At 46.7% G+C, this 23,012-nt stretch overlaps 1 pseudogene; it reads left to right on the top strand.

Moving 5' to 3' along the window:
* Nucleotides 1-14,648: 14,648 nt before the first annotated feature.
* The window catches only part of LOC137571037 (vomeronasal type-2 receptor 26-like), a 39,165-nt pseudogene continuing 30,801 nt past the window's right edge, over nucleotides 14,649-23,012 (top strand).

The following is a 23,012-nucleotide window of genomic DNA, read 5'->3' as shown; positions in this document are numbered from 1 at the left end:
CCTCTTCCATGTTTGTTACAATTCTCCTTTATGTAATCCTTCATAGCCATTTTTTCGGGATCTGTAAGATTATAAAGGTGACCTTGTGGGGGCATGGTACCAGGCAATAAATCAGTGGGGCAGTCGTATGGTCTATGTGGAGGTACTTTGTCAGCTGACTGGGGCAAAAAAAGTCAGAAAATTCTTGATATGGTGGTGGTATTTTGACATATTCTACTTCTACGTTTAGGAGTGGAATGTTCCTCAAACAGATTGCCTGACACTGAGGTGACCAATTGATCAATTGCCCTGAAGACCAGTCAATACAAGGGTTGTGAATCTGTAACCACGGCAGACCCAGAACCACCAGACTAGAGGGCATCCTGAGTAAAACTGAATTTTTTCAAAATGCATGGCAAGGAAATTTCCGGAGTAATGGATATAGGCTGTTTAATCTGTAAAGGAGTGTCATCGATGGCGTTGACATACAGTTTATTCTGCAAAGACATGGCCGGAATACCCAAATCTGTGGCAAGTGTGGAATCTATGAAATAAACAGCTGCTCCGGTATCAATAAAAGCCTGGGAGTGAAAAGGTTTTTCATTCCAATAAAGGGTAGCTGGTAGTATTTTTTTTTTTTTTTATTTTGAGGGGAAGAGGCTGCTCGCCCAAGAGAAGTTCCCCAACTCCACTTAGGCGCTGGAGTTTTCCGGCACTCTCTTGGCAGAACATGACTGTGCGAAATGACCCCTCACCCCACAATACATGCAAAGTCCTTTCTGTCTTCTCCTATTTTTCTGAGCTGGAGAGAGTTTAGAAAATCCCAGCTGCATAGGCTCTTCGCCAGAAGTGGAAGAAGTGCTAGCCGGTTTGTTAGAATTTGCAGAGTATGCTTTACCCTGATGACGGTGCCTGATCCGTCTATCTGCACGGATTGCAAAGGAGATAGCCTCCTCTAAATGTTTTGGTTCAGGGTGACTGAATAACGCATCATTCACAGAGTCAGCAAAGCCATATAAAAATTGATCTAAGAGTGCTGCCCCACCCCACTTAACAGAAACGGACCATTTCCTGAACTCTGCAGCATATTCCTCAGCCGTACGCCGACCCTGACGGAGTTCTCTTAACTTGTGAGCAGCAGTGGCTGAGACATCAGGATCGGCATAAATAGTAGCCATCGCATCAAAAAAACTTTCTACAGAGGTGAGGGCTTCATGATCAGGGTTCAGACCATAGGCCCAAGTTTGTGAATCACCCTGTAACAAAGTTTTTATCAGATTGATCCTCTGTGACTCAGTACCAGAAGATCTAGGCCTAACTTCAAAATAAGACATACATCGGTTTCGAAAGTTACTAAAGTCAGATCGTGAACCTGAAAACTTTTCTGGCAAAGGCATTTTTGGCTCTAATACAGGCATGACAGGAACATTGGAAGGAACTGGCTGATTATTGACATTCGCAGCGACATTCATCTGAACAAGAGTGTTTGTTATTTGAGTTAACTGAGTTTGCTGAGACGCCACTTGCTCAGTGAGCCTATTAACAGCTCCTGCATGTAATGAACGAGGCAGCTGCGGCGAACAGCACCGCCGCCGCAGCTGCCTCTGTGCCACTCCCCGTCCTCCCGGCGTCTAGGACCCCGAGGACGGAATGTTTCTTTGCCCAAGGGGTCTCCGTCTCATGCAAGCGCGCGCACAGACGGGAACTTTATGCGAAGAGGAGGCTCGTCAGCTGATCTGCTGGTCGGCTGACGTCAGAGGAGCCTCACAGCGCCCAGGATTGGCTGACTGCTGGGGGAGTGCCAGTGAGGTCTCCTCTGCTTCTTAAGCCTCCGGGCTTCATTCACACACTGTCTGCTGTCGTGAATACACCCTGTGTTAGCGCTCAGACCTTAGACTAGATCCCAGGTGTTGAAACCAAGGACTTAACACCTAGACTGCACGTCACACTCTCGACCTTATATTCACTAAATCCACCGCTATTACAGACCTTGACATCGCACCCTTTCCACCCTCAGACCATCACCTTCTCACCTTCAACCTCCTCACGGAAGGCACCTCCAAACTACCCGCCCGCCCACCTGGTCGATGGCAGCGAGACCTATGCAAGCTCAACCCTAGCGTCCTTGCTGACTCCCTCCATGCCCTCTCCTCCACTCTCCCCACCCTAACCTGTCCTAATCTTGCTGCAGCTCAGTATCACCAAACTCTCTCATCAGCCCTAGAGAAAGCTGCTCCACCAATATTTTGCCGCAACCGACCCCCTAACCCCCAGCCCTGGTGCACTACCCATACTCGCAACCTCCAGAGGGAAACACGCGCCACTGAACGGAAATGGAGGAAATCTAGACTTAACCAGGATTTCCTACAGTACAAGACCAACCTGCTGCAGTTCCACACTGCCCTTGCTCATGCGAAGCAGGAATACTTTACCAAGCTCATCGGAGCACAAGCTTCCAACCCCCGGCGTCTCTTTGCCACTTTCAACTCCCTGCTTAACACCCCCCACCCCCACCCTCTGTTTCCTCCCTCTCTGCCACAGATTTAGCCACCCACTTCACCAACAAAATTGTCTCTATCCGCCAGGAAATATCCAATCTCAAATCTTCACCTCCCACCCCCTCCAAACCAGCTCCTCCTCCACCCTATCCTCCCCTCACATCCTTCACTCCTACTATCACCGAGGAAGTCATCCACCTACTGCAGACTTCCCATACCACTACTTCCCCCCTTGACCCCATCACTTCACGGAATTGGCCCCAGTCCTCACTACCCTGTTCAACCTCTCCCTATCCACAGGCACCTTCCCCTCAGACTTCAAGCAGGCCACTGTACTACCCCTGCTCAAGAAACCCTCCCTCGACCCCTCGCTACCCTCCAACTACTGTCCTATCTCCCTCCTCCCCTTTGCCTCAAAACTCCTTGAGCGTCTGGTTCACAAATGCCTGACCCAGTTCCTCAATGCCAACTCACTGCTAGACCCACTGCAATCTGGATTTCGGCCTGCCCACTCAACCGAAACTGCTCTCACCAAAGTGGTCAATGACCTTGCCTTAGCTAAAGCTGAAGGTAAATACTCCATTCTCCCCCTTCTTGACCTTTCAGCAGCTTTTGACACAGTAGATCATCCCCTACTCCTCCAGTCCATGGGCATTCACGATCTTTCCCTGTCCTGGCTTTCATCCTACCTCTCCAACCGCTCCTTCACGACCGCTTTCAATGAGTCCTCATCCACCCCCAACCACCTCTCGGTGGGAGTCCCCCAAGGTTCGGTCCTTGGCCCCCTACTGTTCACCCTATACACATCCTCCATTGGCAAGGTTATCTCCTCCATGGGTTTTAACTATCATCTGTATGCAGATGACACCCAGATCTACCTCCACACCCCTGACATATCCACCACTACCATGGACAAGGTCTCCTCCTGTCTATTAGCCATCTCCTCCTGGATGTCCGCTAGGTTCCTGAAACTAAATGTAACAATGTGTGGTGTTTGGTGCACACTCAGAGTATTCAGATTGTTGGTGATCCGCAGTATCACCAATAATGCTGATATATCCGATTATGTGGTGATCTGCGGAATCACCAATAATGCGGATATTTATTCGTAACTCTGGATAAAGGGTATAACGACAGTGGAAAACCCACGACACTGATATCTTTAAGAGGACTGGCTACCTCTAAAAGAGAAACGCAGTGTGTGCGATTCTGCGACTAGATGACGTAACGCTAGAATCGCGTTCCCCAGCAGCAAGGATATACTGGGGAACCACTGAGAGCTCCGCAAGGAGGGATTCAGCAGAATAAACCCTTTAGTGGGAGAACCACTAATGGGGGCAAAGTCAGACGGAAACGGTTCGGTAACAAACTGGCTGCGAGGTACCGAATCGTGAAACAGAGAGCAGAGTCAGAAATCTAGCCAAGGTCAGTAACGGAAATCAGATAGGGGGAGGTACAAAGTCAGAAAGCCGAACTCGTAGTGAAATAGAGTAGACAAGCAGAGGTTCGGCAACGGGAGATCAGAAAATGGCACAGATAACAATAGTGCTTGCGAATATATTGGCAAAACCAATATATGTCGCAGATCAGGAAAATAACAAATCTGACTGTTGTGGGCTAGTTACGGCAAGCCGCACTTGGCCCATGATGGTACTGACTGTCAGATCGCTATCTGGCTGACTATTAGATCAACTGACTGGCTGACTATAACAGAGATCAGGTTACATACAAATATACAATAATCAGGAAAACAACAAAGACTGACTGATGAGAGACAGGAGCCTTGCTCCAGCTAGGACTGTCTCTCTCGGATCTAGCTAAGGTCTGAGGGCTATCACAAAGTAACGCTTACTGCAGACAACTTGCAACTGACAGAATGCCTGATTTTATACTGTGCTGGGCTCAAACAGCCTGCCCAGCCAATCAGCCAATCACAACACAGCTCAAGGACCTTGCAGCACAGCTCAAGGACCTTACTGAGGTCAGCTGACCAGCTGGTCAGCTGACTCTCCTCCTAAGAGTATAAAAGGCTTTATTGCACACGTGTGCAGCCCCTACGGGGTCCAGACTGGATTGAGGATAGCTTTGGTGTGTGACAGGCCCTGAGGCCTGTGAGGGAAGAACCGGACCACAGCCTCGACGTAAAGTACGCCGAAAGGCCTGTGACCGAACGGTGGATCGCACCGCCGATGCGGACGTTTCTCCGCGTTCCGCATGCGACCATGTGGTGGATGGTGCCGCTGATGCGGACGCGGACAAACCGCGTTCCGCTTGCTGAATGCGGTCAGGCTGTCGTCTTATGACACTAAACCTAGACAAAACGGAATTTATGATCTTCCCACCCCGGACATCCATAAACCTCCCAGATGTGCATGTCACTTTTAACCACACTACCATTCACCCTACCTCTCAAGCCCACTGTCTAGGTGTCACCCTGGACTCCGCACTCTCCTTCACTCCCCACATCCAAAACCTCACAAAGTCCTGCAACTTCCACCTTCGTAACATCTGTAAGATTCGCCCTTTCCTGACCTCTGCCACCACCAAACTCCTCATCCATGCCCTCATAATTTCCCACCTTGACTACTGCAATGCCCTTCTGTCTGGTCTCCCTATGACCTGAACAGCCCCACTGCAGTCCATCATGAATGCAGCAGCCAGAATTATCCACTGCTCCCATCGCTCCACCATGGCGGATCCCCTCCTTGAATCCCTCCACTGGCTTCCTATCCAGTCCAGAATCAGATTCAAGATACTGTGTCTGACCTACAAATCTGTACACAAAACCTGTCCAACCTACATCTCCGATCTTACTCAGAGGTACACACCTAGCCGCTCACTCCGCTCTTCCAATGAACTTCGCCTAACCGCCCCCCGCATCACCCAGTCCCATACACACCTCCAAGACTTCTCAAGAGCTGCTCCAACACTATGGAACTCCCTACCTCCACCCATTAGGGCAGCCCCCTCCTTCAACATCTTCAAGAAAGCCCTCAAAACTCACCTTTTCACTCTGGCCTACTACCCCTCACAAGTGCTCTAAACCCACAGCTGAACTCTGGTCCCCTACCTTTCGTGTCCCCACCTCTCCCTCTAGATTGTAAGCCTTTGGGCAGGGTCCTCCTCCTTTTGTGTCCAACCTGATCATGCACCTCCGTTACTGTGCACCCATGCTATGCATCTGAGTGAATCTAACTTGCCTAATCTCAATGCTCCATCCAGTGACTGACTAAGCATTACCTGGTACTCATACTGTGCTGTGTGATCTGATCTTTCTTGTATTCAGGTATAGTCATTTTGCTGTATGTCACCCCTAAATATTGTATGTATCCCTATTTATTGTCCAGCGCTGCGTAATATGTTGGCGCTTTATAAATACAATAAATAAATAAATAATAATAAATAAATAGACTAGGATATTGTTATTTTGTTATTGATTATTTCTGTGTATGATTCTGGCTATTCTCTGACTTCAATCTAAGCTTACTGATTCTGTACCTCTGCTCATCTGATTAGTTGCCGTACCTCTGCTTGATTACTGATTACTCTTCTGTCTCACGATTCTGTTCTGATCCTGTCCTCTCTGTTGCCGACCCTTGCCTGTCTGACCATTCTACTCACCAGTGGGCCCACGCCACTGGTGAGGTGTTAGCTTCACCAGCTCCTCTGGTGAGCTTATTCACTAGACTACAGTACAGTCTGAATCACCTGCTTCACAGGTGATCATTAGTGCCGTACTGTTTGTATCTCCTAGACTGCAGTACGGTCTTAATCACCTGCTCCACAGGTGATCATTAGTGCCGTACTGTTTGTATCTCCAAGGCTGCAGTACAGTCTGAATCACCTGCTCCACAGGTGATCATTAGTGCCGTACTGTCTGCATCTCTTGCTCTGCAGGCTACAATACAGTCTTGGTCACCTGCCCCTCAGGTGACCACTAGCCTGCAGTACTGCCTGAATCACCCACTCCTCGGGAGATTCTATCTCTTCAGTTGCTGTATCTTCAGCTTGCTGGGGTTGTGCTCTATTATACGGTCAGTGAACCGATAGTACCTCACCGGCCTCTCCGGTGAGGTCTTGCCAAACTATTAAAGGTTACTGTACTTAAGTATACAGTCAGTATACTGATAGTACCTCACCAGCCCCTCTGGTGAGGTCTCGCCAAACTATTTAGTTACGGTTGCACCAAACACTACACACTCAGCTCCTTGTGTTGCTATACTGGTATTATTGGTGATTCTGCAGATCACACATAATCAGGTATAGCGTCTGCATTATTGGTGATTCTGCAGATCACCAAGTAATCAGACATCTGAGTTGCGACACCCAACCGTTACACTGCAAGTGTCAAAATCTGGTTTTGCAGATCCTCCATATTTTATAGGCCTTGATAATGCCACGCTGATACGTGATGTTATAGCGTAACTGGTATTATACACAACGGTAGAGAATAAGCATAGTTGGATTCAGGCCGTAGTCAAGCACAAAGACAGAGGTATCGAGGTACAGAGCAGCTAGGCAATATCTTAGTCAAATAACAGGCAGGGTCATACACATAAGTCAGATGTCAGTCGTATTGTAAGGATCAGGCAAAATCGAAGTCAGGGACAGGCCGAGTCAAACACGTGTATCAGATGGCAGAGGTACAGAAGGATCAGACAAGAGCGAGTTTTGAGAGGCAGGCAAAAGTCGGTACACAGATAATATACAATAAGATGTTACTAATATATAATATTACAAGTATGAAAATAACAAAAGACTGACTAACTGGAGTACATATATATTGTGCGTCTACATAATATATCAATGTAGCTCAAATCGCTAGCATGACCTAGAATCAGCAAAGTGATTAGTATCAAGGCCAGTGAGCAACTGACTCACTTGGCCTAATATGCCCAGAAGTCATCACAAGATCCCACCCCCAGGATGACAGCCCCTCCGTCAGATACGCCTTCTCAGCCTATAAAGCCTTCTGTGCTGCACGCGCGTCTGACTGGAGGGTCAGCACGTGCCTGCCACCACTGGAGGGATGCCGGGGATTCCCTCAGAGCCGCCGGAGCGGAAGTCCCCGTATGATTCCTGCCAGAGACGCCGTGGAGGACATTGCGGGACCTGTCGCCGACAGGTAAGATTGTTACAGATACCTAAACTGTACCGTGATTAGGGATGGTCGCTGCATTCCGTGGAATTATAAATTCCGTGATTGCAGCCAGAATTTGGTGATTACGGTTCCGATTCGACGGAACGGAATTGCTATAGCCCTAAATCGGAATTTCCGCAGAACAAAATGAAATTTCGCGAAATTCAAAAATTTTTCCCATCCAACTGATTTCTGCCTAATTTCTACTCAATACACTCCCTCCTCACTCCCTCACCCCGGAGAGAGGAGGGTCTCATCTTCCAGGGAATTGTAGGATTTCAAAAGCCAGCTTACACACCTTGGCCAGGAATTGAACCCAGGTCTAGTGCTTGGTATGCTTGGTAGGTAGCTCTCTTCACCACTATACCACCACCAACACTACATGCTGAAGCCAGCCTAGCATGTACCATTGTGATATATCCAAGAGAAAAATGAGCTTGCTTAGGGAATTGTAGGATTTCAAAAGCCAACTCACATACATTGGCCAGGCCTACCACTCTGTAGGCTGCTATCCTAACCATTATACCACCAACACAACACACTACAGTGCTACATGCTGAAGCCAGCCTAGCATGTACCATTGTGATATATCCAAGAGAAAAATGAGCTTGCTTAGGGAATTGTAGGATTTCAAAAGCCAGCTTAAATACATTGGCCAGGAATTGAACCCAGGTCTAGTGCTCGGTAGGCTGCTATCCTAATCATTATACCACCATCACTACATGCTGAAACTTCTTGGAGCAGACTTACTTCCTTCCTCCAAAAGACACACATACATCCCCATAAAATCATTAAACAGCAACTGCATGCACAGTCTTTGCGGTACGCAGGCTCTGTGGCACAATTGGTTAGTGCGTTTGGCTCTTACCTGCAAGGTTGGTGGTTCAAGCCCACCCAGGCATGGCTTTGTGTTCAACAGTTGTCCGAAGAGAATCCCAGATAGCCATGTAGATTCATCTCTTTCTCTCTCTAGTAGGGATGGTCACCGCTTTCCGCGGAGTTGTATTTTCCGCAATTTTAGGTGGAAATTGGTCATTCCATTCCGTTTGGTCGGAACAGAATTGCTTTTTCAATCCGGCGGAATTTTCGAAATTGCCTGTGAAATTCTGCCGGTATGCGTTGATGGTTTTAAGCTAAAAATTCAGTTCAGTGGCATGAAAGCCCTAGAGAGAGAGAGAGAGAGAGCTAATTTTTCTCTTGGGTATATCACAATGGTACATGCTAGGCTGGCTTCAGAATGTAGCATTGTAGTGTGTTGTGTTGGTGGTATAATGGTTAGGATAGCAGCCTACCGAGCACTAGACCTGGGTTCGATTCCTGGCCAATGTATGTAAGCTTGCTTTTGAAATCCTACAATTCCCTAAGCAAGCTCATTTTTCTTTGGGATATGTCACAATGGTACATGCTAGGCTGGCTTCAGCATGTAGCATTGTAGTGTGTTGTGTTGATGGTATAATGGTTAGGATAGCAGCCTACAGAGTGGTAGGCCTGGGTTCAATTCCTGGGCCTGGCCAATGTATGTGAGTTGACTTTTGAAATCCAACAATTCCTGAAGAAAGCTCATTTTTCTCTTAGATATATCACAATGGTACATGCTAGGCTGGCTTCATCATGTAACATTGTAGTGTGTTGTGTTGATGGTATAATGGTTAGGATAGCAGCCTACCGAGCGGTAAGCCTGGGTTCAATTCCTGGGCCTGGCCAATGTATGTGAGTTAGCTTTTTAAATCCTACAATTCCCTAAGCAAGCTCATTTTTCTCTTGCATATATTACCATGGTACATGCTAGGCTGGCTTCAGCATGTAGCATAATTAGCATTGTAGTGTGTTGTGTTGGTGGTATAATGGTTAGGATAGCAGCCTACAGAGCGGTAGGCCTGGGTTTGATTCCCGGCCAATGTATGTGAATTGGCTTTTGAAAGCCTAAAATTCCCTAAGCAAGCTCATTTTTCTCTTGGATATATCATAATGGTACATGCTAGGCTGGCTTCAGCATGTAGTGGTGGTATAGTGGTGCCAAGAGCTACCTGCCGAGCATTAGACCTGGGTTAAATTCCCGGCCAATGTATGTAAGCTGGCTTTTGAAATCCTACAATTCCCTGGAGGAGGGAGTCTATTGAGTAGAAATTAGGCAGAAATCAGTTAGGTGGGAAAAAAAATTGAATTCCGTGGAATTTCGTTTTGTTCCGTGGAAATTCCGAGTTAGGGCTATAGCAATTCCGTTCCATCTCTTCAGAACCGAAATCACCAAATTCCAGCCGGAATCACGGAATTTATAATTTCGCGGAATGCAGCGACCATCCCTAGTCACTACACAAACAGCTGTTTGCGGTGCGTTACACAGTGAGTTTGGTGCGTCAGTGTGAAGCAGTACACTAATTACACTCCCTGATTGATGTATACACATGCAAGATGTTTTAAAGCACTTTAGGCCTCCAATTTAGCATGCAATGTGATTTCTGCCCTTAAAACGCTGCTTTGCGTCACATCCAGATTTTTCCCCGGGACTTTTGGCGTTTATCCCACTCATCCATGCAAAAACTCAGATGTTAGACCCCTTGAAACATCTTTTCCATCACTTTTGTGGCCAGCATAAATGTTTCTAGTTTTCAAATTTTGCATCCCTATTGAAGTCTATTGCGGTTCGCGAAATTTTGCACGAACCAAACTTTTTGCGGAGTTTCGCGTTTGAAAATTCGAAGTTTGAGCCATCTCTAGTCATTCGCAGTGTTACGATTCATATTGTATCATCTCCTGCCTGCTGGTGGTGGTATTGAGTTGGACTGCCCTGGACTTTCACTATCCACCAGCAGGTGGTTTATCATCACATTTAAGGACTTGCAGTTCTTTGTATGGCCTGCAGAGGCCTCTAATGTGTCTCTGAGCAATTACCACCAGATGCTTCCTATTACATGGACTATATAAGTCTGCCTCTTCCTGCAAGTCATTGCCAGAACTTCCTTTCTACAGGTCTGAGTCTCTGGTCACCTCTGTTGTTTGATACCTGGTTTCCTGTACCTGCTCTGTGATCTGATTACCTGCTGCTGAACCTCTGCTAGTCCTGACTCTGCTTCTGTCTATTCTTTTGTACCTTGCTTGTATCTGATTACCCGTTGCTGACTCTGTTATTCTGTTTTGACCTGTCTTTGCCTGCTCCCTTTGATACCGCGTTATTGTATATATATTTGCTTGTACATATATATCTCCTGCATGCCGTTTGTAGTTAGATAGATAGTCAGGGTTTTGGTTTATGTGTGCACACTGTTTTGTTTGGTTTGCGGGAGATTCACTGTATATATTGTTTGCATATGGTTGTATGTTATTTGCATGATTTGGTTCTTAATAAATCATTATTTTTGCACCTTAATTCCTGGTTCCAGTGTCTGTATGCTGCAAACTGTGGTCAAACCCTGTTTCTCCGTTCAGGCCCCTGACAGTAAGTTCTGGCCATATATACACTGACCACTGCAGCTATACTGCACACTGATACCTGGCTGTTCTGTCCAAAAATGGATCTACAACAAATTGATTATTATGCATTGCTTGCTGATGAGGATGAAGCTGAGTGTCGTGCAGATTTTGCTGATTTCTCTAAAGCTGAATTGCAGCAGTTGATTAGCCAGACATATAGTTATGTCAAATTAGGAATAATTCGTACAGAAGATATTGAAAATTTAGCCAGGATCTGGAATGATCTTGCATACCCCAAAATGACAAATATTTGCATGCAACCTGATTCTGACCAAGGTGTAGTCAGTGATTATGATCCACCGTTTGACAATTATGCCATAGAAGCTCTGATTAACTTGTTTGAGGATGACAGGGAATATTTTCTTGATCATTACTCAAACAAAGGTAAACAGAGCGTGCAGGCTTGCATAGATTCCCTCCAGTCCCTGATCACTCAGGGAATATGCAAGTATGGGAAAGCCTCCCTTCTGTTAAACGCTTGGCAGAAGATTATTTCTGCAGGTTCCACAACCCTTACCTCACCTGTTGTGAATCCAGTTCAGGTTGATTTTACCTCAGAACAAGTGAACATGTATTCCAATTATTTAAAGAGAGACAAAAATGCCTTTTTTGAATTCTATAAAAGACAAAGCTTTGAGTTTGTAAGGGGGTGTAAATGTGCAGTCGAGAATCTGTTGTCTGACAGAAAATGTAAGCCTGAGTCAGCCCATGCTTTGATCAATGCATATTCAGAAATCTTGTCATTATGCACACCTCCTGTTAACCCTCTGAATGCCACTCACTCCCAGTCCACTGCAGTTAAACAGCTGCAAAGTCAGTCTCCCAGCAAAGAAGAATTTAATTTTATTTTTGACTCTGAACTGATTGATGATTTGTTTGATTTTCTGAGAAAGGATAGAGAAGGATTTATTAAGTATTACTGTGACAAAAGTGAAGGTTTTGTGTCTGCCTGTATATGTGCAACTGAGACATTGATTGCGCATAGGCTTTGCAAGTATGAATCCGCTTCTGCCTTAATTGCTGCCTATTTAGAAGTCCTGCAAGTAATACATTCTTTAGTTAACCCTCCGAATGTCTGTCACATTCAGAATCCTCAGCCCACAGCCACTAAACAGCTTAAATGCCAATCACCCATTAAAAAACAATTTGATTTCATTTTCAACTCTGATCAGATTGATCACTTATATGGTTATTTAAAGAGAGACAAACAAGGGTTTTATGAATCTTACTTTGAGAAGGGGGAATTGTATGTGTCTGCCTGTGTTCGTGCAACTGAGTCATTGATGCTGCATAAGCTCTGTAAGCGTGAATTTGCTTCTATGTTGATTACTGCCTGGCGTGAAATCCTTTCTTCCTGTTTCCACTCTCCTCCTTCTGCTCATTCTCCATGTGTCTCTTCTTGTGTCCAGAACTCAGAACCTGCAATAGTTAAAAAACCTGTAAAATCAGCAACATTACAAACCGCTATCAGATCCACACCTTGGTCCTGGCAGTGTCCAGTTATACCAAGAGAACCTGCTGTTCCAGTTTCCAGAGTGGTCACCAAAACCAGACGCAAATACTTTCCTACAGCTTCCATTACTCCAGTCATCTCACCTCCCGTGCAGCCTCCAGTCATCTTGTCTTCCGTGCAGCCTCCAGTCATCTTGTCTTCCGTGCAGCCTCCAGTCATCTCGCCTCCTGTGCAGCCTCCAGCCATCTCGCCTCCTGTGCAGCCTCCAGCCATCTCGCCTCCTGTGCAGCCTCCAGTCATCTCGCCTCCTGTGCAGCCTCCAGTCATCTCGCCTCCTGTGCAGCCTCCAGTCATCTCGCCTCCTGTGCAGCCTCCAGTCATCTCGCCTCCTGTGCAGCCTCCAGTCATCTCGCCTCCTGTGCAGCCTCCAGTCATCTCGCCTCCTGTGCAGCCTCCAGTCATCTCGCCTCCTGTGCAGCCTCCAGTCATCTCGCCTCCTGTGCAGCCTCCAGTCATCTCGCCTCCTGTGCAGCCTCCAGTCATCTCGCCTCCTGTGCAGCCTCCAGTCATCTCGCCTCCTGTGCAGCCTCCATCCAACTCCTGTTTGGTGCAGCCTCCAGTTAATGTTCCTGTGACACTTGTTATACAGACTCTTGCCTTCCTCTCACAACTCTTGCAGACTTTGCCTCCGTCTCCAGAGCCTTGTGCTCAGTCTGCAAAACCTCATTTCCAACCTACAGAGACTTCAAAACAGCTTGCAGAATCCTGTTCACAGTCTGCAGAACTTTGCATCCAGTCTGCAGATCCCTGTTCCCAGTCTGCAGAATATTGCTTCAAGCCTGCAGGGACTCTGTCTTCATCTGCAGAGCCTTGCCTCCAGTCTGCAGAGACTTCAAATCAACCTGCAGAATCCTGCTCGCAGTCTGCAGAGCTTTGCATCCAGTCTGCAGAACCTTGTTCCCAGTCTGCAGAATATTGCCTCCAGCTTGCAGGGACTTTGCCTCAGTCTGCAGAACCTCACTTCCAGCCTGCAGAGACTTTGATCCAATTTGCAAAAGTTTGCATCCAGTCTACAGAAAACGGCATACAGCCTACAGAATTTCAATCTAGTATCCTGCCCACTCAGTTTCAGTTCCAGCTCGCACAGGCCCAGTCCGCACAGGCTCAGTGCCAACTCGCACAAACTGTATCAGGGTCTCAGCCAAAGGTCCAGTCAAGCGCTCAGCCAACGGTTCAGCCATGCGCTCAGCCAATGGCCCAGCCAAGTACTAAGCCAAAGGTCCAGATCCATGAAGTTATGCAGGATGGTGCCCTGCCTGAAACTACTGAGCCTGTTGCCCTGTCTGAAGTTTCCCAACCTGTTAACCTGCCTGAAGTTTTCCTGCCTTCTGTTTCACCTGATGTTATGTAATCTGCTGCCCTGTCTCCACAGACTTTTGCTGCTGCCCAGTCTCCACAGACTTTTGCTGCTGCCCAGTCTCCACAGACTTTTGCTGCTGCCCAGTCTCCACAGACTTTTGCTGCTGCCCAGTCTCCACAGATGTCTGCTGCTGCCCAGCCTCCACAGATGTCTGCTGCTGCCCAGCCTCCACAGATTTCTGCTGCTGCCCAGCCTCCACAGATGTCTGCTGCTGCCCAGCTTCCACAGATTTCTGCTGCTGCCCAGCCTCCACAGATGTCTGCTGCTGCCCAGCTTCCACAGATGTCTGCTGCTGCCCAGCTTCCACAGATGTCTGCTGCTGCCCAGCTTCCACAGATGTCTGCTGCTGCCCAGCCTCCACAGATTTCTGCTGCTGCCCAGCCTCCACAGATTTCTGCTGCTGCCCAGCCTCCACAGATTTCTGCTGCTGCCCAGCCTCCACAGATTTCTGCTGCTGCCCAGCCTCCACAGATTTCTGCTGCTGCCCAGCCTCCACAGATTTCTGCTGCTGCCCAGCCTCCACAGATTTCTGCTGCTGCCCAGCCTCCACAGATTTCTGCTGCTGCCCAGCCTCCACAGATTTCTGCTGCTGCCCAGCCTCCACAGATTTCTGCTGCTGCCCAGCCTCCACAGATGTCTGCTGCTGCCCAGCCTCCACAGATGTCTGCTGCTGCCCAGCCTCCACAGATGTCTGCTGCTGCCCAGCCTCCACAGATGTCTGCTGCTGCCCAGCCTCCACAGATGTCTGCTGATGCCCAGCCACTAGAGACTCCTGTTATCAACGCTCCTGATGCTTCCAAGACTGCTGTCTGCCCTGTTGGTACCAAGCCTGCTGCAGCGCCTGATGTCTGCCAGTTTCCTGCTCTGTCTGAGACCTGCCAACCTGTTGTCCACTCTGATCCTGTCCAGTCTCCTCCTCAGCCTGATGATGCATGCCAGTTTCCTGCCAAGCCTGTTGGTGCCTGCCAGTCTCCTGTTCAGCCTGATCTTGCTCATTTTCCTGCCAAGACTGATGATCCTGTCCAGTCTGCTGTTAAGCCTGTTCCTGTCCAGTTTCCTGCTCAGCCTGATGATGCCTGCCAATCTCCTGCCAAGCCTGTTGGTGCCTGCCAGTTTCCCGTTCAGCCTGATCCTGTCCAGCCTTCTGCTCAGCCTGACGATCCTGTCCAGCCTTCTGCTCAGCCTGACGATCCTGTCCAGCCTTCTGCTCAGCCTGACGATCCTGTCCAGCCTTCTGCTCAGCCTGACGATCCTGTCCAGCCTTCTGCTCAGCCTGATGATCCTGTCCAGTCGCCTGCTCAGTCTGAAGATCCTGTCCAGTTTCCTGTCAAGCCTGATGATACCTGTCAGTCTCCTGCTCAGCCTAATGGTCCTGTCCAGTCTCCTGCCAAGCCTTATGCCTGCCAGTCTCTGGTCCAGCCTGATACCTTGTCTGATATCCTCCAGTTTCCTGAGATCCTGTTTTCTAAATTGCTCTCTGTCCAAAAGATGCTGGTCTGGATTTGGTTGGCATTATTTCCCTCCCTGCCCACCCAGGTTTGCCTTTTACTGCCTCCTGTATTTGTTGCTGCTTTCTGGGTCCTGCCTGATGTTGTACAGTCTTTTATCCAACTTGCCATCCTGCTTGGACGTTTACAGCTTATGTTACAACATCCAAAGACCAAGTTTTCAAAGTGTTTTCCCTCCCTGCCCTCCCAAGCTTGGCCTCTGCGACCCACCTGGCCAATGTTTGGGTTGTCTGCCCTCTTGTGGGACCCTGGTGGACATTTTCTAAAGACACTGTGGAGCGTCCTGAGGCCGCTTCTTCAGGGGGGGGTACTGTTACGATTCATATTGTATCATCTCCTGCCTGCTGGTGGTGGTATTGAGTTGGACTGCCCTGGACTTCCACTATCCACCAGCAGGTGGTTTATCATCACATTTAAGGACTTGCAGTTCTTTGTATGGCCTGCAGAGGCCTCTAATGTGTCTCTGAGCAATTACCACCAGATGCTTCCTATTACATGGACTATATAAGTCTGCCTCTTCCTGCAAGTCATTGCCAGAACTTCCTTTCTACAGGTCTGAGTCTCTGGTCACCTCTGTTGTTTGATACCTGGTTTCCTGTACCTGCTCTGTGATCTGATTACCTGCTGCTGAACCTCTGCTAGTCCTGACTCTGCTTCTGTCTATTCTTTTGTACCTTGCTTGTATCTGATTACCCGTTGCTGACTCTGTTATTCTGTTTTGACCTGTCTTTGCCTGCTCCCTTTGATACCGCGTTATTGTATATATATTTGCTTGTACATATATATCTCCTGCATGCCGTTTGTAGTTAGATAGATAGTCAGGGTTTTGGTTTATGTGTGCACACTGTTTTGTTTGGTTTGCGGGAGATTCACTGTATATATTGTTTGCATATGGTTGTATGTTATTTGCATGATTTGGTTCTTAATAAATCATTATTTTTGCACCTTAATTCCTGGTTCCAGTGTCTGTATGCTGCAAACTGTGGTCAAACCCTGTTTCTCCGTTCAGGCCCCTGACACGCAGATAATGAAATCCAATTGTCATTCATGGGAGTCAAATGGACCTATGAAACTACCAATGAACTTGCTATCCAGGGAGAATAAAGATTTTTGTTTAAAAGAATTGTCTAAATATTCTTATAAGGAAATATTACAGAGTACTGAGCAAATCAAATTGTTTGTGCAGCAAGGGAAATTTGCATATTCTGCAGTTCAACACCTGTTGCTGGATAGTGTACTGGTTAAGGGCTCTGCCTTTGACATGGGAGACCAGGGTTTGAATCCTGGCTAGGTCAAGTACCTATTCAGTAAGGAGTTCAAGGCAAGACTCCCTAACACTGCAGGGTGGCCTCTCGAGCGCGTCCCAGTGGCTGCAGCTCTTGAGCGCTTTGAGTCCGACAGGAGAAAAGCGCTATATAAATGTTCAGATTATTATTATTATTGTTGTTGCAAGTCCTGGACATTCTTAAAGCGGTAGGATCAGCCATACTATGCCAGGGAAAAAAAACACATATATAAGTAGATAAATACTTGATCTACTTACATAACACATGTATTGTACTGTCCACGTTTTGATTTCAGTGAGTGTTATATAGTAAATGACGAGAATTCTGTTAGTGGTGGGGGCCATGTCTTTTGCCCACAGTTAAGGCTAACTCGTGATGTCATTTCTGCCCTTTACTTTTTTCTTGTCTCCTCCAATCGCTGAGTTGCCTCAGCCTTGCTTGTAAACACAAGTGAGTAGGGGATTAGGTTTCAGATAAGCAGATAGCAGGGAAATAAAGGGAAGAGGAGGAATAGATTATAGATAAAAAGAACCCCCAGCATGCAATTCTTTGGCACGACTACTAAAGGGCCAGTGTTCCTTAAGTATGTGATAACTCCAAATCATAACAGCAGAACAAGTTTTGAAAGTTTTGAATGCAGCATTAGCATCTGTATCACTTAATACACTCAGACCAGTTGCTATTGAAATTTGATTTTTATGGTGACGATACCGCTTTAAAGGACTTACGAGCTGAATTAAAAAAAAAAAAGTTAATTACCTTAGAGCACTATCAGACCTCAGGGCAGACGATCTGTGGCTCCCTTGTACATTCCAGATGCACCATTATCACAATCCACTTATCATTACATGCCCTGACCCAGCACGCAGCCCATCGTCACTCCATACACTGAGTAATATGTCATGTGGGCGTGTACGGAGTGACGATGGGCTGCGTGCAGAGCTGTAATCCTGCGCAGCCACGTCTATTTGAACAATGCAGGCAGAGGATTTTTAAAGCAGCGATTGTAATCGCCCAGAGATAAGGCGACCCTGGACTGGGCCAGGGCATGTAATGATAAGTGGATTGTGATAATGGTGCATCTGGAAAGTACAAGGGAGCCACAGATCGTCTGCCCTGAGGTCTGATAGTGCTCTAAGGTAATTAACTTTTTTTTTTTTTTTTAATTCAGCTCGTAAGTCCTTTAAGAACCCTAGTAATGATCCAGGGAATCAAGTTGATTCTCTATCAGGAGTAAAGCAAGCCAAGTCCACTCCAGCTAGCTTCCTGCAGACTGATCCAACTGTAAATTATGCCCAGAATAATTGTTTAGTTCCTGACAAGAATGAATGGGATCCTCCGTTTGAAAAATGGGAAGTTGAAGCTTTGGATTTAGGAACTGGAGAATGACTGAAAATATTTCTATAAATTTTACACTGCTAAGAGTAACATAATTTTGCATGCATGCATTGCGTCTGCTTTTTCTTTGATTGAAATGAATCTCTGTGTGCATGACTTTGTGATTCCGTTGATTGATGCATAGAATGAGATCTCGAATGATCGAATTTCTTGCAAAATTTCAACATTTTGAATTCATGTTCTTTCTTCAGATCAGCTACAACATTTCAACATTGCTTGATAGCCAGATGAGAACTTGGGCTGAGGAAGATGCTGATGAAAACAAGGAGGTTTTTGATGACTCCCTGGAATTTGATAAATTGATCGCAAAACGTTTTGCGAAAAAATACAAACACATTCCTACTGCTCTGTTTTCTGCATCCTGCAAACCATATTTTCCAGCAGACACCGATAGATGCACCACATCAGTTCCTGAGTCTCAGCAATCATGTTTAGTAGCCTTGGAACCCCAGTGTCACAAGCCTGAATGGAGAAACAGGGTTTTGATCACAGTTTTCAGTATACAGACGCTGAACCAAGGAATATGGTGCAAATATAATGTTTTATTGCAAATGCAGGCATACATACAAACGTGAATGCAAATATCATGCAAACCCACCTATGCACAGCACACAATATATACAATAACCCGGGAAAGCAGTGGTAAATATATATAACACCCTGACTATCTAAATATATACAGAAAATATATACAGGATAATATACACACAATCACATTACAAAATAGATCAGGCAGAATATCAGAGTCAGCAGGAGAGCAAGGTCAGCAACAGGTTATGTTGACGCATGTAAGCTGCATGATGGCACATGTGCTGAATCTGATAATCCAAAGATTTGTGTGTAAGTATCCAAGCTTACAGGAGCTTCTGAAGCAGTGGTGGATCAAGCTTTAGAGGTGCGTGAACAGGAAGAGGAGGAAGAGTTGTGGGAACCATCACCAAAACCAGATTTGACACCAACACAGAGAAGGGGGGAGGAGGAGGAGTCATCTGGGGAAGAGAAGTCAGAGGAGGAAGGTGGCTTTGAGGAGGAGGTGGAAGAACAACTGCAGCAGGCATCACAGGGAGCTTGTGCTGCTCACCTTTACCGTGGGGGAGGAGGAGAACTTACTTGACATCACTGAGGAAGAGGAAGAGGAGAAGACTACTATGTCAGCATCCAACCTTGTGCAGATGGGATATTTCATGCTGTCCAGCCTGTTGAGGGACCCCTGTATAAAAAAACTTAAGGAGAAAGACCTGTACTGGTTGGCAATGCTACTAGACCCTCGATATAAACACAAAGTGGGGGAGATGATACCAAATTACCACAGGGCAGAAAGGATGCAGTACTACAAAAACAAGCTGGCAACTATGTTTTACACTGCGTTTAAGGGTGATGTCACAGCACAACAGAAAAAAGGTGCCAGTAATCCTCCTCCTCCTTCTCCCATGTCCATGCAGGCAAGGACAGAACACACTAGTGATCTCATGGTGATATCGGACATGCAGACTTTCTTTAGTCCAACGCCTCACCTCAGCCCTTTCGGATCCACCCTCCACGAATGCCTCGAGCGGCAGGTAGCTGACTACCTGGCCTTAAAGAGACTCCGTAACAAAAATTGCATCCTGTTTTTTATCATCCTACAAGTTCCAAAAGCTATTCTAATGTGTTCTGGCTTACTGCAGCACGTTCTACTATCACCATCTCTTTAATAAATCAACTTATCTCTCTCTTGTCAGACTTGTCAGGCCTGTGTCTGGAAGGCTGCCAAGTTCTTCAGTGTTGTGGTTCTGTGATGCATCTCCCCCCTCCAGGCCCCTCTCTGCACACTGCCTGTGTATTATTTAGATTAGGGCAGCTTCTCTCTTCTCTCTTATCTTTTACAAGCTGGATAAATCCTCCTCTGAGATGGCTGGGCTTTCACATACTGAGGAATTACATACAGGCAGAGCTGTCTGCACTCTGCAGGAAGAAACAGCCTGACACTTCAGTGGAAGATAGCTGCAGGGGGAAAGAAACACACAAATGATTTCTTGAGATTCAAAAGGAAGGGTGTATACAGCCTGCTTGTGTATAAATGTATTTTCTATGTGTGGACATACTGTACATCAATCTACTTCCTGTTTTGGTGGCCATTTTGTTTGTTTATAAACAAACTTTTTAAAACTGTTTTTAACCACTTTTAATGCGGCGAGGAGCGGCGAAATTGTGACAGAGGGTAATAGTAGATGTCCCCTAACGCACTGGTATGTTTACTTTTGTGCGATTTTAACAATACAGATTCTCTTTAAGGGCGGATATAGACACTCTAAGCAGCGATTAACCCCTGGTCTACTGGGTGCGCAGGCTTGACCTGTGGCCAGAGCTGTCACAATTTGCCATCCAACTTCTGGCTTGCCCCGCCTCAAACGTCCTGTCAGAAAGGACCTTCAGCGCAGCAGACACTGTCAGTGAGAAGTCGCCTAGGTCAAAAAAGTGTTCAGTACCTGACCTTTATCAAAATGAATGAGGCATGGATCCCGGAGGGCTACTGCCCGCCCGAAGACTAAGTCAGTCCCCACACACAGCATCTCTGCCTGCACGCCATGTGACTGCCTGCCCCATGACTAAGTCGGTCCCCACACAACATCTCTGCCTGCGGGCCACTTGACTGCCTGTTCCGCCACCACCAACAGGGTCCAGGACTCCAGGCGGATTCCAGAATTTTTAAGGCCGCTGCTAGCAGCGGCCGCTACCAAACATAATAATATTTTTTCTGGTGCGTGTATATGCCTAATTTTTATGGCTGCACTGTGGCTGCTACAACAAAACAAAAGGCATGTACATGTGTCAATTCCACTTCGTGATCATTACCTTGCCGCGGTGAAGGGGCTTGCGTATCACAATGAAGCAATGACCTATATGAGTGTTGGGGGGGGGCACATCCAAGATAATAAGGACTTTGCTTCATTGTGGACAGACCAAATTCGATCAGCTAGACACAGTCACTGTTGTTCTGTTATTGAGCTACCTCAGCCCGACCTTATGGGCTGGAAAACCGCCATCACCAGCACTCTCGCCAACGTGCGCACGAGCACGGCCATCACTACACAAACAGCTGTTTGCAGCGGTGAATTAAACAATAAGTTTGGTGTGTCAGTGTGTGGAGCAGTACACTACTTACACTACCTGCTGATCCATGTATACACACACAAGATGTTTTAGAACACTTTGGCCTTGATTCATAAAGCATTACCTCATGCGGTAATGCTGAAAACAGCAGACTTTACCGACCACTTAGCAAAATGTCAATTCATAAAGGCTGTTGCCGCATGAAAAGCTGACATTACCGACCAGGGAGATAAATTACCGACTTGGCTGCAGTTACCGACAACACATGTCAGTAAATTGTCAGCAAATGTCAATTCATAAAGCCTGCAACAAGCGGTAAGCCAGGCGGTAGTTACCGACACTTCTAGTGAGGCCTTAACAAGTTACCGACAGCTCTGACAGCTCTGATGAATGCAAAGTGCAGAGAGCCGAAGTCTGTTTGATTCATCTGTGGAGAGAGCCAGAGAGCCCTCTGTGTGAATCATTTGAGCAGGCAGGGAAAGACTGTGTGACTCATCTGTCTGAGTCATCAATGGAGAGAGCCGGCTGTGTGGGTCATTTAGCAGGCAGGGAAAGACTGTGTGACTCATCTGTCATCAGTGGGAGAGCCAGAGAGAGCCGTCTGTGTGAGTAATTTCTGCAGGGCAAAGAGAGAATCGCACTGCTCTACTCTACCGCTCAATGGGCTGCGGTAATTTACCGACCTCCAAGGGCAGCTGGGGAAATCCTTATGAATTAGCACACAGACCGGGAAAATACCGAGTGCGGTATTTTCCCGACAAGATTTTTTTATCGCACTGCTGTTTATGAATTGAGGCCTTTGTGCCTCCTATTTAGCAGTGCAATGTGATTTTTGTCCTTTAGGGATTATAATCCTACTTTGTGTCAAATCCCACTCTGCCATGCCCCCTCCAGGTGTTAGACCCCTTGAAACATCTTTTCTATCACTTTTGTGGCCAGAAACAGTGTTTGTAGTTTTTACAGTTCGCCTGTCCATTGAAGTCTATTGCGGTTCACCGAGTTTGCCGGTTCTCAGACTTTTGCGGAGGTTCGCGTTCGCGGTCCACGAACCCAAAATCGGAGGACTCATGGTTTCTCCTGCAGTGCAGCTATTCTGGGTAATGCAGTTGGACAGCTAATTTTTTTCTTTTATAATAATCTATCATACTAATGTTTGTCTACATGAATTTGAGTTTAATTAAGCATTACAAAAATCAGGAAGTGATTGTTAACTGTATGAAAACATGATTTATGTTCTCAGGCTCCGACTTCTGTTTGCAGTGCAAGCTGCCTCCCCGGATATCACAAGGTTCCCATGGAAGTGATTCATATATGTTGCTTCTCCTGCCGTCCCTGCCCAGAAGGAGAGATCACTAACGCGACTGGTGGGTGACTCAACAAATAAAGATAATGTTAATTTGGGTGCCAAAATGAGACCAACAGAATAACCATAAAGTGACGTTACTCTTATAAATCAATGGGCTTTGCAATAATACCTTTGTTGAGATTTTTGGCATAGCTAAAGCTTTTGCTTTGGCAAAGCATAAGTCCTTTGTGATGCCTAATGCTAAACCACCATATATTGGTTCCTTTCTGACCCTCACCTTCCCCAACATAAAGTCCTTCTTTACACCTCACCCTAGCCACCCTAGCTTAGTACTGATACATGTAACCTCCCCAAATCCTAACTCTGAACTCACCTAAAACATGCCCGACCCTTATCTCTAACCTATATTAACTAGCATTGCTTTTATTTAATGAATGGCATGCCTCCACTCCAGTGGTGG

This window comes from Hyperolius riggenbachi, chromosome 4 (assembly GCF_040937935.1).
Source record: "Hyperolius riggenbachi isolate aHypRig1 chromosome 4, aHypRig1.pri, whole genome shotgun sequence".
In the NCBI taxonomy this organism is placed as follows: Eukaryota; Metazoa; Chordata; class Amphibia; order Anura; family Hyperoliidae; genus Hyperolius; species Hyperolius riggenbachi.
This window is presented reverse-complemented; position numbering and strand designations above follow the sequence as displayed.